A 15,485-nucleotide genomic window follows, 5' to 3' on the forward strand; every position below is an offset into this window, starting at 1 on the left:
GGCCTTGTGGTCATCCACAGTGTTTGTGTCTATTACCCTCCCAGAGTAGGCTGCGGCTGTTGTTATGACGGACTGTAGCGTACTACCAGTGTTGACCACAGATGCCTACCCTTAATGTGAATGTGCTCTGTCCTGCAGTAGCCCCCTGCTATTGTTATACAATCTGCCTCTGTCTGGGGTCCACTGGACAGGATGCCTACCCATTGTGCATAGGGTTTGGGTTAGACATGTGTGTGCAAGTGTCATGCAATCTGCAGCATGTCTGTGGTAAGCATTTGCAAAGGAGTCAGCAGTGTGGCCTGTGGCTTCCACTGGCCCAGTGTGCTGCATGGATACCATCCCAGTCCCATCAAGGGAATAACTGTCTAACCACATACATATCAATGTAGTCTACTGTACTGGTGATGGTGGTGGGATATGTATATCCAGGCCATGTAATGTCTGTCCACAGCAGAGTAGTGGATGGTGTCCCACATACAGTACCTTGGCATGGACCCCCAGAGTGAGGTTGTGCATAGCACCTGTCAGTGTGTGCTGACTGATGGGGCATGCTACTACGTAGTGTGGAATGTGGCAGGTATTGTTGCACAGGTATTGGCTGAGCACTGATATCTGGCCATGTACCTGTGTATCCACCACGGCACACACACATGCAACATATGGGAGTAGTAGTATATCACTACACATGCATAACATGTATAGTATGTGTGCCATACATTGCTTACATGGTCTGCTGATATCCTGTCTGTGTTCTCTTCCAGGGAGATGGTGCAACAGCGTAACCCCGCCTACTCCGTTGCGGAGGATGAGGAGATCCACCAGAGCCTGGTGTGGGAGTATGACATCCTGTTTTCCTGCACCAGTCAGAACCAGCAGGAGAGGGCCGCACTGTGGCAAGACCTGGTCCATAGGGTAAATGAGATTGGCATGCATAACAGGACATATGAGCAGGTACGACATCACAGCAGTGATTTAATCCGAAGTGTCCGGCAGCGTGCATCAGATATCCACAGGCAACAGGTCGCCACAGGAGGTGGGGTGGCCACACACCCCCCCCCTCACCAGACTGGAGGGGCTACTCCTAAGTGTTGTGGCTCCAGCCCTGGAACATCAACAGCAGTACACCTGTATTATGATGGAGGCTGGTTCCACACAGCAGCACGACATGGAGCGTGCAGGTAATATGCCATATGTACACCTGACTGTTCTGTACACTGTATCATATGCAATATGAATGGGACAGATGTGCCCACTAACATTAATCTCATCATTTCTGCAGGTCCCTCCAGGGTTACAGAGAGACAGGCCATCCATGCTGCTGAGTGTGTTTAACATAACCTATAATAGTCCTGAAAATGCTAGTAACAGTAGTGTAACTCAGTAGTGCTCTGTGTGTATACTGCAGGGTGTGCATGTGTGCATGTGTGCAGGTGTGTCAGTACCCATGTGTGCATGTGTGCAGGTGTGCCTGTGTCCAAGTGTGCATGTGTGCCTGTGACCACGTGTGCATGTGTGCATGTGTGCCTGTGTCCACGTGTGCATGTGTGCATGTGTGCCTGTGTCCACGTGTGCATGTGTGCCTGTGTCCACATGTGCATGTGTGCATGTGGGCATGTGTGCATGTGCGCATGTGTGCATGTGTGCATGTGTCCATGTGTGCATGTGTCCACGTGTGCATGTGTGCATGTGTCCATGTGTCCACGTGTGCATGTGTCCACGTGTGCATGTGTGCATGTGTGCCCGTGTGCATGTGTCCATGTGTGCATGTGTGTATAAGTGCATCACTGGTAACAATGTCTGGAGAATGTAAGCTGTGTTTCCTGTCTTCATCCCACAGGTTCTGGGGCTTCTCTGGTGACCTGCAGCAGGGAACCTGAATCCTGTGCCATGGCTACTGGTAATGATGATATATGTGTAATGGTACAGGACGGTGTGTCAGGGTCTGCCATTGGCCAGCCAATTGACAGTACACAGCTGTCAACCCCATCATTGCGCACAGTCATCCTGCCTATACATCCTATGTCACCATTGTCCCTAGGTGATGGACAGGATACAGCGGGCATAGACCAGGGTAATGTGGTACCTGTGGCACATGCGTCCCCACACAGCAGCCATGGGCAGGGTCCTCCGATGGTACCACACAGACAGTTGGCCATGGGTTCTCGTGGGAGCATCCGTGGGCGTACTGCCTCTGGCCGACGTGCCCAACGAGGTCTGTCAACCTCAGCGATGTTTCGGACTGTCATGCAGGCTCAGTCACGTATGGAAAGGTACACCAGACAGGGTCTGAGGGAGGTCAAAGCATGCCGTACAGCCATGACAGACAGTATGCGTGACATTGCAGATGCTATCCGTAACGTCACCGATTTCATAGACAGACGTTGTGGGGACATCTTACAGCAGTTCCACAACCAGATGTCCATGAGCCAGGGCAGTGGTGGGCATCTGCGGCATCGACGTGGCCGTATGCCGGCGGCAGCAGCTGGCAGTCGGCGCGGAAGGCAACAGGCTTGCGCACGCCCCCATAGTGCCAGCAGCAGCCCCAGCAATGCTGGGTCTGTGCTGTCATCGGAACGCCCCAGGAGACCACGTGCGCGTGGCTCTGGACAGTCCCAACAGGGACATGTGTCCAGTCAACACACTCCCGCTTCTGATGACAGTACCCAGTCAGGTGTTGTACTGGATATGGTCCATAGCACCCCTGCCAGGCACAGGTACCGTGTCCGTGCACACAGACACTGATCTGTATGGCCTGCCAGGTGCAGTCCGTGGCTGTCCACAAACCCCTGTATATGGCAGCCATGAGGTGGAACTGTGTGCGTGCATACACACATGCAGAATGTCAACACTTAGGGCAACCACATACACGCACACACTGCAGCAACACTGGCCCACCCTGTACTGCTGCCCCTCACCAACACACATACACACACATGTCAATTGGTGGTATCAGTGGCTGACTCAGGCATACCTAATCCACACCCTGTGCATATGATGACACTGTGCCACCTCCTGCAGTCTCCAACATCATTGTGGGAACAGGTAAACACGTTGCTGATGCACAGGGTGACTACATAGACGTGTATTAGTAGTATCATGTTGGTAATAGTACAGTGTGCTGCTATGACTGTGTGTGTACCCCAGCATGCCTGCTGTAGTAACTGTATGAATGTCATGAATTGTTATCTGCACCCATAGTACATACCAAAGCATAACAGCTGCACATAATTGCATGCCGGTGGTAAGGTTGTCAACAGATAGCCGCATACATGGGTAGCACAGGGGGAATGCTAACACAAGTAGTGATATGCAATGGTGGACATGTACAGTAATGGTGTCAAGATGCCCACAACAACTATGCCATGTGTATGTTCATGCATCTAGATATGTGTGCAGTACCAATGTTGTCCAGACCACAAATAAGTATGACATAATATCGGTTCCACCATGGCCATCTGTGCTGCGTATTCCTGGGTACATGTTGACAGTGCCTACATATATGGATTGTGAATTACTGTTATTGTTACCCCTTCTTCGTTGTATGATGCAGTACTTCCAGCCCTGTGTACTGTAGCCTTGTTTGCATGCATGTTCGCCTGGGGTGCCCTGGAACACTGCTTACACCTGCAATGCAGGGTTACAGTGCTTCTGTAGACTGCTACTGACATCTGCATAGTGTACCATATGTATGTCAACCTTACACATGACAGAACGGCACTGTCTGTCCTGTACACATGTGAGTAGCCTGTGACACATCGCACACGTCTTACCTGGCATATACCCACATGTGCAGTCATATATGTCAGTGCTATGAGACAGAGGCAGTCCACCCACACATACACACCTTCAGTATGTTGTTCCCCATTGGCCCTATGTGTTGGTACTCACCATGGCAATCACACTACTAGGGTGGCATGTCCAAAGGTAACCTGTGAATCGCCTCTATGGTTCAGTCGTGGTTTATGTGGGTCATGTGTCATCGTCACAGCTGCCACATGTATGCAGTCAGCCATCACTCTTGGCCAGGTATATACAACACATGTGTGGGATGCCACCACACAGCCAGTCTGGGGACCGGTCTCCCTGAACCCAGTGATGCCATACCCTGTCAGGTGGCATGTCATACATACTATGTACAGGACAAACGTCAAACCCAATCCCTGCCGCTACTAATGATAATACCCCTGAAGACGTTCCTGATAGCTTTGACCAGTCCTTTACTGAGACAGTGCAGGCCCTAGCTTGCCAACTACCTCCTAGCTCCCCTGGTCCCGAAAGCAGCACCCCTAGAAAACTACTTGCGTCCAGCTGCCAACCGGTCACCACTTCACTTCTCCGTACCTTGGTTGTAACAGTGGAACCCACTACACTGTGTGCCGATCAACACCCTGCCGAGTACCTATCAAAACCAGATGATGCTATTGCTTACCCCGTCTCAAAGGTAATCAAAGGTACTATGTTAGAAACTAACTTTCCCACCATATGTAAAATGTCATATGTAATCCCACTTCACACAGGAGGCAGCTCTACTGCCGTCTCCACTGATAGGCCAATAGCTATACACTCTCCACTTGCAGAGGTTATGATGACTTTCGTCATAGACAAGTCATGCACCGCCTAGTCTGACATCGCAGTATGGCAGACACTCAGCATGGCTTACGTTCCCATCACAGCACTCCGTCAGGCCTCCTAGCCTTTACTAACACCATAAGCCATACCTGCAACATCAATGATATATCCACAGCCCTCTGTTTGGATAACCCAAAGGCATACGATATGGTTTATCACCAACTTGGACTCTGCACCCTGCACAGACTGTCTAGATACTGGAGCCTTCCAATGGTGTCAATCCTACCTGCATGGTCAACAGCAGGCCGGCCTCTGGCAGACCAAACCCTCTAACCATCTACCAAACACCTTCAGAGTACCACAAGGCTCTATTCTAAGGCCCTTGCTGTCCTCCATCGTCATTAATGACCGTTATACTGTCATCCCAAATGCCAGCTGTATCCAATATGCTGTATACCCTACTCTGATCTGCCCAGCCACATCTCCAGTAGAGTTATGTTCAGCTACCCAGACCACCTGTAATACAATAGCAAACTGGCTTTGTGAACGTCTTCTGATCCTACATACCAATCAAACTGGACTGCTGTTATTCCACAAACACGTAGGTCTACCACGTTCACCGTTACCATAACATCTACCGATGGCACAATATTCTACCCTGACCCATCTCAACAACTATTAGGTGTTATCATAGACAATAACCTCACATGTGACATACATGTTAACCAGATTAGCCAAGCCATCAATAGAAGGCTAGGGTCACTTTACAGAATTAAAGCCTTCCTAGCCCCTCCAGCTAGAGGTGCCATAGCTCACTCACACTGTGTAGCAGCCCTTCTGTATGCATCCCCTCTACTCTCACATATGAACAAGACTGTCCTTAACAAGCACTGGATTTGCTACAACCACATTGCCAGGTTTGCCACTGGCCCGCCTGGTAAGACACATCATTGCATCGATCTAAATCAGCTTGTTTGGCTTGCAATACCCAGCCTAATACAGTATAACCAACTGATTATGGCCTATAAAATCCTGTATAATCCAGACAATACTCCTGCACTTAAATTACAATCACCCCCTATAACAATCCTAGACCACTTCCAGCCTCTAACATTGTACTGCTTTGGACTAGCGAGTCTATTAACACAGTTGGTGATTCTGTCTTTGCAGATCCTGTACGTAGATCCTGGAACCCACTTCCAGCTGATATTACCCTAATGTCCACCTTAGGTCATTTAACAGTAGACCCAAACAACATTTGTCATGTAACTGGCTATGTCAGTGTATCAGGCCTGGCTAACTTGGATGTGTAACCTGTGTGAACCACTGTACTGTGTAAATACAATGTAATCCTGGCTTGTGCTCAGGTCTGACATTAACCTGTGGAACATGTTGGACCTGCTTACATATGTAATCTCTGTACATAATCTGTTTGTAATATGTCATGCTAGTATTTTCTAATGCTGTATCTGCTACCCTCGTAGCTTGTCTCCACGGGCCTACCCAGGGAATGGACATGCATCCAGTTGGGCTATCCCAATCAACATATGTGGGACCAATAAATATATCAAAACATGATATTACAGTGACAACAATACCAGGCAGACATTGCCACACACTGACAGCATGCTGAACACACTGGGGCATACGTGGGGACTCAGACTAGCAGCCTGCCTGTGCATCACACACCTCCGCAGCTGGCACACAGGCATATGTTCTGTTGGAACACAGCACATGCCACACATGCAACGCACATCCCCTGTACCGCACACCCACAGCCTGTAGGGCTACACAACACACCTGCTTTAGACGTGTCAGGTACCTGTCATGTGTGCTGCACTGGGGTCCCGCTCAACAGGCTGTATCTGGTGAAGGGCACAGTGATATGACTCAGGGGCACTATGGTCCACCACAGCACACATGCATACAGGTCAGACAGAGGCATGGACAGATATGATTCACTCATTGACCATGCCAGTGTGGCTGCCTGGGACATACCACCCTGGACTACGTGATAAGGAACATAGAATGGATCTCTCACCATTTGGCACAGGCCAGTATGAGCCTGATATTAGTTGCCAACATACTCTCCCCAGGTATTCTACCACTATATGTGGGAAGGCTGTTGTATGTCTACATTATGCTCAGTCTCCACTGTCATTCATAGGGTATCCACTGGCTGTCAACGTGTGCTTACATGCTAGGGAAGCCACATTGCTGTTCACGGGTCATCTTGCACGTGACACACATGGCCCGATGTATACTGGCAAGGCTCCTTGGTACACACATACTGCCTTATGCTGCAGGACATGGTTTACATAGCGACCTCCGTGGGTATCACACAGGTTAGGACACTGACAGTGCTGCTACACAACTACAGCAGTGTACACCGGAGGATGCATGCACCGGACACTGCCCTCAGCACGGTGAACTGCAGTGTCTGTGCAGTACCAGATCCATGGGTCATGGCTCACAGGTGTTACTCATCACTGACAGGCTATGCCCCTTACCATGCCTGTCGTCCCCTACACATGTAACACACATGGATAGGGGTGTGGTATCCTGAGTCAACACAGATACACACACCTCCAGGTTGTTGGCACGGCACAAACCATCAGGGCCTACTCAGGTGCAGCTGACAGTGTGTCAGAATGCCATCTGGTTCATAGCATGGCACACACAACCCTCACATACACAGGAAGACCACCTATCCTCCATAACAACAGCAGCAATATGACAGTCCCATGAACTGTGTTTATAAGGCCATACTGCATCCAGCCGAACATTGTGTGTGAGCATTGCTGTAGCTACAACACTCTAGTTGACGGGTTCACAGCATGTGGTCACCGAAATGCAGTGGAATGACATGTTACCACTACCACAACAGGTGGGAACATACAGCACCTGTGCATTGACTACATGTACACTATATGGGCCAGACCAGATGTGTATCCCCTGCTGTAGGTCTTTCACCATAGACACCCACACTGTCTAGGGACATACCACGCGGACCCTGCACAGCAGGACACACAGTCATATTGGTATACATTGCTAATACCATTTATCCACACAAAGCATGTGTCAGACATGGTAACTACTGCAGGTCACAGGTATTTCTGTGTATGTGTCACACACATACATCATGTGTGCAATGCCATTGCAGGTTTAGGCAATGGCATGCATTGGTATGTACACACACCCGCGCAAGGTCATACTGTGTGACACAACCACACGTGATAGTTGTGGGTTACCCAAACATACCTATCTGTACTCTGACGATGGTAGTAGACACAGTAGCAGACCACACTATTGGCATTACTAGCCAACTAGCCCTGTCTGGCTGTGCTGATAGTGTGGTGACATCCCCTGTGTTTACTGGTGGGGTATGCAGCATCTGGTGTATAGTATTATTTGCCCAAAGGATCTGTTCCCTCACACTTGCATTTACACACACCCTACTGGTCATTTTCAGAAAAGATACATATGTGAACTCCTTCCTCCATTTCACTAGCTCTCACCCATTAAAACAAAAAAGAGCTATAGTAAAAGGCCAATTGGTGAGGGCGGCAAGAATGTGTAGTGAGGTGAGTGATTTCTTTTTGGAAGTGGCATGCTTGAAGGAGTTTTTCTTACATCGTGGCTACCCACTGTGTTTAGTGGACGATCTTATTAATGAAGTGTCCACTAAGAGAAGGGATGGTTTTTATAAACCCCTTCTTTTATGCTACCCACAGGGGAGCTTGATTCTGGGCCTGTAGCCAGTGTTATTTTACCCTCACTACAAGGTTGTGATATAAATTCTGTTATAGAAAATTTACCACAGGAACTCACTTGCAGTATTGTTACGACATTCAATTTAAACTCTGATGCTATTCTGAGTATTTTAACCAAGAACTGGTATTTCATTTCTACACATGCGTTGTTATCTGACAAACTTGGTGTTAAACCTCGTATTGTCTTTAGGAGAGGTAGGAATATGAAGGACTTATTACAATGCGCTCCCTTGGGCGACTCTTTTAATAGGATCAAGGGGTCATTTCCTTGCGGCCTGTGCAATTGGTGTAATCTTATCAAGTCAGGTAGTTCATTTGATATCTCAAATAAGAAATACTTTATCAAGTATAGGATATGTTGTGATACAAAATCTATAATTTACCTGGCTTTTTGCACATGCTGCCCTGCTTTCTACGTCGGTAAGACGGATAGAAAATTTAAGGAGCGCATTTACCGGCACTACTATGCAATTAAAAACAACAAATGCGAAAATGCATTGGCCAAGCATGTATGCAATAACCCTGGCCATGCATTCTTGTTTATGGGCATTGATCATGTGGCTCCTTCTATTAGGGGTGGCCCTACCTCCCTTTTACTTGAAATACGTGAGCTTTTATGGCAGTTAAAATTAGACTCTTTCAATACACCGGGGCTTAATGAAAGTTGCAATATAGCCCCAGTGTTAAAGTATAAATCATACTTGAGATGAGATCTAATATTTTAAAAAATTTTTTGGTGTTAACGTTTAGTTTTTTTGGGTTTTTGTTTTTTGACCCATTGGTTACTGTTTGGGCTCTAGTGGTTTTTAATCTTATAATAGTTTAACATACTAGCTATTAAGTGTACATTTAGTGCATATATATATATACCCTGGACGTAGGGTGCACTAATGTTGTATTTGTACACACAATGTGTAGTTTGTTCTCTATATTAAAATCAGTAGTACAGTTAAAGTGAGTTTGCGATGTTACCATCGCTGAGTTCGCGTGCATCTCTATGATTATTTTACTGTTTTATAAACATTTCTTGACCGTTTAAGGTCTTGTTTGAGTAATTGTTACGGTGTCCATTTTTTAGACACCTATTTATGAGTTTATAATTTTCTTAGAGTGCAAAATCTGCTTTAGATTGCATGTTTTATTTCAACTATTTTAGGGTTCTTGTTTTGTATTTGTTTTGCTTGAGCATTTTTAGATTTTATGTTATAACCATTTAGGGTTTACACAGCATATGCAATAGTAATTTGTATTTGCAACGTATGTAAACTTAGTACATGGGTTGCCCTTTTAATGTGTAATTGCACCAGCAATTGAGGTTGCTTGAGCGGGCTTTTTAATTAAGTAATTAGTAACTCCTGTTTAAAAGGAGTACATTTTTTGTATGTTTTAAAATCCTCTGAAGAAGCTACATTGTGGTTGTGGCAAAAACGCTGCTGTTACTTGTACAATAAAAATGCGTTAAGGAAGGAATCTTTGGGCTTGGCGTTCTTTGTGGTTTGGAGCTCTTTTCGCTTGTTTGTTTCCTGGTTCTTGACATCTTGTTGGTTTTTCATGGCTTCGGTACCTACGGAGAGCCCTTCCAGCCCTAATTTGTTTGTGTCAGATAAAACTGACGATTTAGACCTATTTAAATTGCTTCTGGTGCTCACACAAAAAATTGACTCAATCAATGCACGATTTGAGTCTTTTGAAAGGAACCACCAAGTTCGTTTTCCTGTTATTTCGGAAACTAATCCTTTGTCATCTGATGTATCCTGCGCCCTCAACGGCTCTCACAATTCTATTCCTCCAGCTCAGCCGTTAAGAAGGACTGTTTGTCCAGATAGATTGTTGACTACTGCAGCATCTAATGGTTTGGTGGATACCCATAACTTAAACACTGACTGTCAGGAAGCACTTATGGGCGTCGCGTCTATTTCTGAATGGATTTAGAACACAGGTGACATTTTTTTCTTTTTTGAAACCTTTACCAGATGCTCCGCCGGTGCCGAACAGTACTATGCTTACAAAAGGCTCTGCATTAATGACCGATAAGTTAAAACTGCTTGACATTAAGACTTTTAAACTACGGAAACTACAGCTTGAAGTAGCTTACTTCAAGCAATGCTTGAACGAAGGATTGGTCCCGAAAGGGCTTAGGAGTGTTTTTTCTCCATCAAACCTAATTGACAGTGATGATTTTTTGTCGGATTTGAAGTGTCTTTTTCAGAAACAGGGTTTACAATTAATAGAGTTACTAGTTAAACATTACTCTTTGTGTATTGATAACTTGACAAAAGATGTATGTGCTTTAGATGCGGAAATTAAGACTAATGCTGCTTTTTCTAAAATTTCTTTTGATTATGCACGCATTTTCTCCAGTATTGACACATATTTGGTCAAAATTAAGACTAATAAATCAAAAAAGCTACATAGGGATAGGCTGGCATACTCAAACGAGAGGGCTTATCCCAAATTAAGTAGCAATAAACAATTTGTAAATGCTGATGACCTGTCTACACATTCAGATAGGGAGGAAATGGAAACTTTTTCCAATAATAACTTTGACAATCCTAATACTGAAGGCCAACGGCCTTTAAGGAGAAGCAACAGAAATAAGGAGAGACAAGAAAATAACAAGGGTGGGCATATTGTCTCACCTATTGTTAGTAACAACCCAGGTACTTCCAGAAATTCAAATCCTGACAACTCTTTTTTAGTGAACAGCAACAACAAATCCCGTCAGAAGGGGAACAGGAATTGGAACCATTGAACTCGCCTGAAAGGGCGGTTACCAGTGGTTCACCTACTATTTTGTTAAATGCAAATGGTGACTTTAAGATCTATAACTTCTCTGCTCTTTCACTTGAGCCAGAGCTTGTCGAACTTTTAGCATTGGGTAACACTTTTGTGCCATCTAGTAGATGTGATGTTGCTAGGGTGTTGTTAGATTTAAAATGCTATGTTAGGAAATTAAATTTAAAATTACTATTTAATGATGTTACAGGTCGTGACAATCTGAAATTAAAATTACCTAGTGTATTCAACCCACCTTTACATGTGGCTTTAAAAATGTTTGAGTGCGCTTGTGAACTAGATATTAGGCACATGGACAAGGTACCTAATTTTAAGTCTAGTAACGTCTTTAACATCTCTAAAGAACAATTGTTAGCTCTGAATAAACTACGGACATCCGCAGTCAGGATTATTAAACCTGACAAAGGGGGTGGGTTGGCCATTTTTGAACAAGCTGACTATGTGGAAAGAATGTATAAGGTCCTTGATTCCCCGGCTTATGAAGCCTCTTCTTTAAATGAAATGAACATTTGCTCAAGCAGAATTAGGGGTTATTTCAGAGACCTGTTCATAAGTGGTAGAATTGACATGGATACTTTTAAATACATTGACATCTTGAATTTTAAAACACCTGTCATGTTTGGTATACCCAAAGTCCACAAAAATCTGGCCAACCCCCCAATGAGAGCATTAATAGATGGTAGGTCATCTATCTCTTACCCTTGCTCTAAGTATATTGACTTCTTGCTTTCTAAGTATGTTAAACTTATCCCTAGCATTTGCAAGGATTCCTGGTCCTTTCTTTCTAACTTGAATGGTGTTATATTAGAAGAGACTACGAATTTTCTTACCATCGATGTAGTCGATCTATATACATCTGTTCCTCACCAGGAAGCACTTGAATGGGTTGAGCTCCTTTTAATAGAATTGGATGCCCCTAAGAACGACATCAATAACGTCACTGAGTTATTGGATATCACCTTGTCTTCCAACTTTTTTGTATTTGATAAAGATGTCTTCGTCCAGAAACAGGGTGTAGCTATGGGCTCACCCTGTGGTGCGGCTTTGGCCAATTTATTTATGGCCTATTGGGAAAGGCACTTTGTATTTAACAATAAAGATTGGAACGAAAGGTTGACTTACTATACACGTTTTTTAGATGACGTTTTTATATTATTTAAGGGCGATTCATTAATGGCACACACCTTTGTTGAGTATTTGAATTCAACAACAACCTTTCTGAAATTTACGTACCGTTTTGACACTAACTCGACTGACTATCTTGACGTTAGGTTGTCTAGACATCCATTGTCTGGCCAGTTTAAATCGGTCATTTTCAGAAAAGATACATATGTGAACTCCTTCCTCCATTTCACTAGCTCTCACCCATTAAAACAAAAAAGAGCTATAGTAAAAGGCCAATTGGTAAGGGCGGCAAGAATGTGTAGTGAGGTGAGTGATTTATTTTTGGAAGTGGCATGCTTGAAGGAGTTTTTCTTACATCGTGGCTACCCACTGTGTTTAGTGGACGATCTTATTAATGAAGTGTCCACTAAGAGAAGGGATGGTTTTTATAAACCCCTTCTTTTTGCGTTACCCACAGGGGAGCTTGATTCTGGGCCTGTAGCCAGTGTTATTTTACCCTCACTACAAGGTTGTGATATAAATTCTGTTATAGAAAATTTACCACAGGAACTCACTTGCAGTTTTGTTACGACATTCAATTTAAACTCTGATGCTATTCTGAGTATTTTAACCAAGAACTGGTATTTCATTTCTACACATGCGTTGTTATCTGACAAACTTGGTGTTAAACCTCGTATTGTCTTTAGGAGAGGTAGGAATATGAAGGACTTATTACAATGCGCTCCTTTGGGCAACTCTTTTAATAGGATCAAGGGGTCATTTCCTTGCGGCCTGTGCAATTGGTGTAATCTTATCAAGTCAGGTAGTTCATTTGATATCTCGAATAGGAAATAATTTATCAAGTATAGGATATGTTGTGATACAAAATCTATAATTTACCTGGCTTTTTGCACATGCTGCCCTGCTTTCTACGTCGGTAAGACGGATAGAAAATTTAAGGAGCGCATTTACCAGCACTACTATGCAATTAAAAACAACAAATGCGAAAATGCATTGGCCAAGCATGTATGCAATAACCCTGGCCATGCATTCTTGTTTATGGGCATTGATCATGTGGCTCCTTCTATTAGGGGTGGCCCTACCTCCCTTTTACTTGAAATACGTGAGCTTTTATGGCAGTTAAAATTAGACTCTTTCAATACACCGGGGCTTAATGAAAGTTGCAGTATAGCCCCAGTGTTAAAGTATAAATCATACTTGAGATGAGATCTAATATTTTAAAAAATTTTTTGGTGTTAACGTTTAGTTTTTTTGGGTTTTTGTTTTTTGACCCATTGGGTATTGTTTGGGCTCTAGTGGTTTTTAATCTTATAATAGTTTAACATACTAGCTATTAAGTGTACATTTAGTGCATATATATACCCTGGACATAGGGTGCACTAATGTTGTATTTGTACACACAATGTGTAGTTTGTTCTCTATATTAAAATCAGTAGTACAGTTAAAGTGAGTTTGCGATGTTACCATCGCTGAGTTCGCGTGCATCTCTATGATTATTTTACTATTTTATAAACATTTCTTGACCGTTTAAGGTCTTGTTTGAGTAATTGTTACGGTGTCCATTTTTTAGACACCTATTTATGAGTTTATAATTTTCTTTGAGTGCAAAATCTGCTTTAGATTGCATATTTTATTTCAACTATTTTAGGGTTCTTGTTTTGTATTTGTTTTGCTTGAGCATTTTTAGATTTTATGTTATAACCATTTAGGGTTTACACAGCATATGCAATAATAATTTGTATTTGCAACGTATGTAAACTTAGTACATGGGTTGCCCTTTTAATGTGTAATTGCACCAGCAATTGAGGTTGCTTGAGCGGGCTTTTTAATTAAGTAATTAGTAACTCCTGTTTAAAAGGAGTACATTTTTTGTATGTTTTAAAATCCTCTGAAGAAGCTACATTGTGTTTGTGGTGAAAATGCTGCTGTTACTTGTACAATAAAACTGCGTTAAGGAAGGAATCTTTGGGCTTGGCGTTCTTTGTGGTTTGGAGCTCTTTTCGCTTGTTTGTTTCCTGGTTCTTGACATCATGTGTCAGACATGGTAACTACTGCAGGTCACAGGTATTTCTGTGTATGTGTCACACACATACATCATGTGTGCAATGCCATTGCTGGTTTAGGCAATGGCATGCATTGGTATGTACACACACCCGCACAAGGTCATACTGTGTGACACAACCACACGTGATAGTTGTGGGTTACCCAAACATACCTATCTGTACTCTGACGATGGTAGTAGACACAGTAGCAGAGCACACTATTGGCATTACTAGCCAACTAGCCCTGTCTGGCTGTGCTGATAGTGTGGTGACATCCCCTGTGTTTACTGGTGGGGTATGCAGCATCTGGTGTATAGTATTATTTGCCCAAAGGATCTGTTCCCTCACACTTGCATTTACACACACCCTACTACCCCCACACACATGCAAACATGCCCTATGCAGGATTCATTCCCCTACCTACCTATGTCATGACACGTGGGAGGGACGCATTAGCAAGGCGCACTGTTCAGTTTACTAGATAGTTCCTCGTCTCTGGATATACTTAGAGGGTGCTGACAACATCAGTACTTTGAAAGGGTAATGTGCATCAGGTAGTGTGATCACCTGATTGCCAAAACTAACATGTCTTTCATACGGACATGCACACACACACACACATGTATTTACAGGTTTCATATTCCTAACTAATTACATTACGATACACAGGGGGAACACATTAGCAGAGCACGCTATTCGCATTACTGGGAGCCTTCCCTTCTCCTGCTGTACCTATACGGTGCTGACATCATCTGTGTTAAGACAGGGGCGTGTGCATCCTGTAGTGTGTTCTCCCATTTGGCAAAAGGAACATTTCCCCCATACATATCTGCACACACACAATCACCCCCCCCCTCCTCCATACACACACACTTGGCATCTGCAGGAGTCAAACCACTACCTAACTATGTTATGACACACGTGACGGATGCATTAGCAGAGCGCGTTATTCGCATTACTGGGAGGCTTCCCTTCTCCTGCTGTACTTATAGGATGCTGACATCATCTGTGTTAAGAAAGGGGCGTGTGCATCCTGTAGTGTGTTCTCCCAGTTGGCTAAAGGAACATTTCCCTCTCACAGCCTTTCACACACACAAACCCCACTCACCCACACACTGAGCATTTGCAGGATTCGAACCCCTACCTAACTATATTATGACACTTGAGGGCGACACATTAG

This window comes from Protopterus annectens, chromosome 7.part0, assembly GCF_019279795.1.
Source record: "Protopterus annectens isolate FY-2018-M chromosome 7.part0, PAN1.0, whole genome shotgun sequence".
Taxonomy (NCBI): domain Eukaryota; kingdom Metazoa; phylum Chordata; order Ceratodontiformes; family Protopteridae; genus Protopterus; species Protopterus annectens.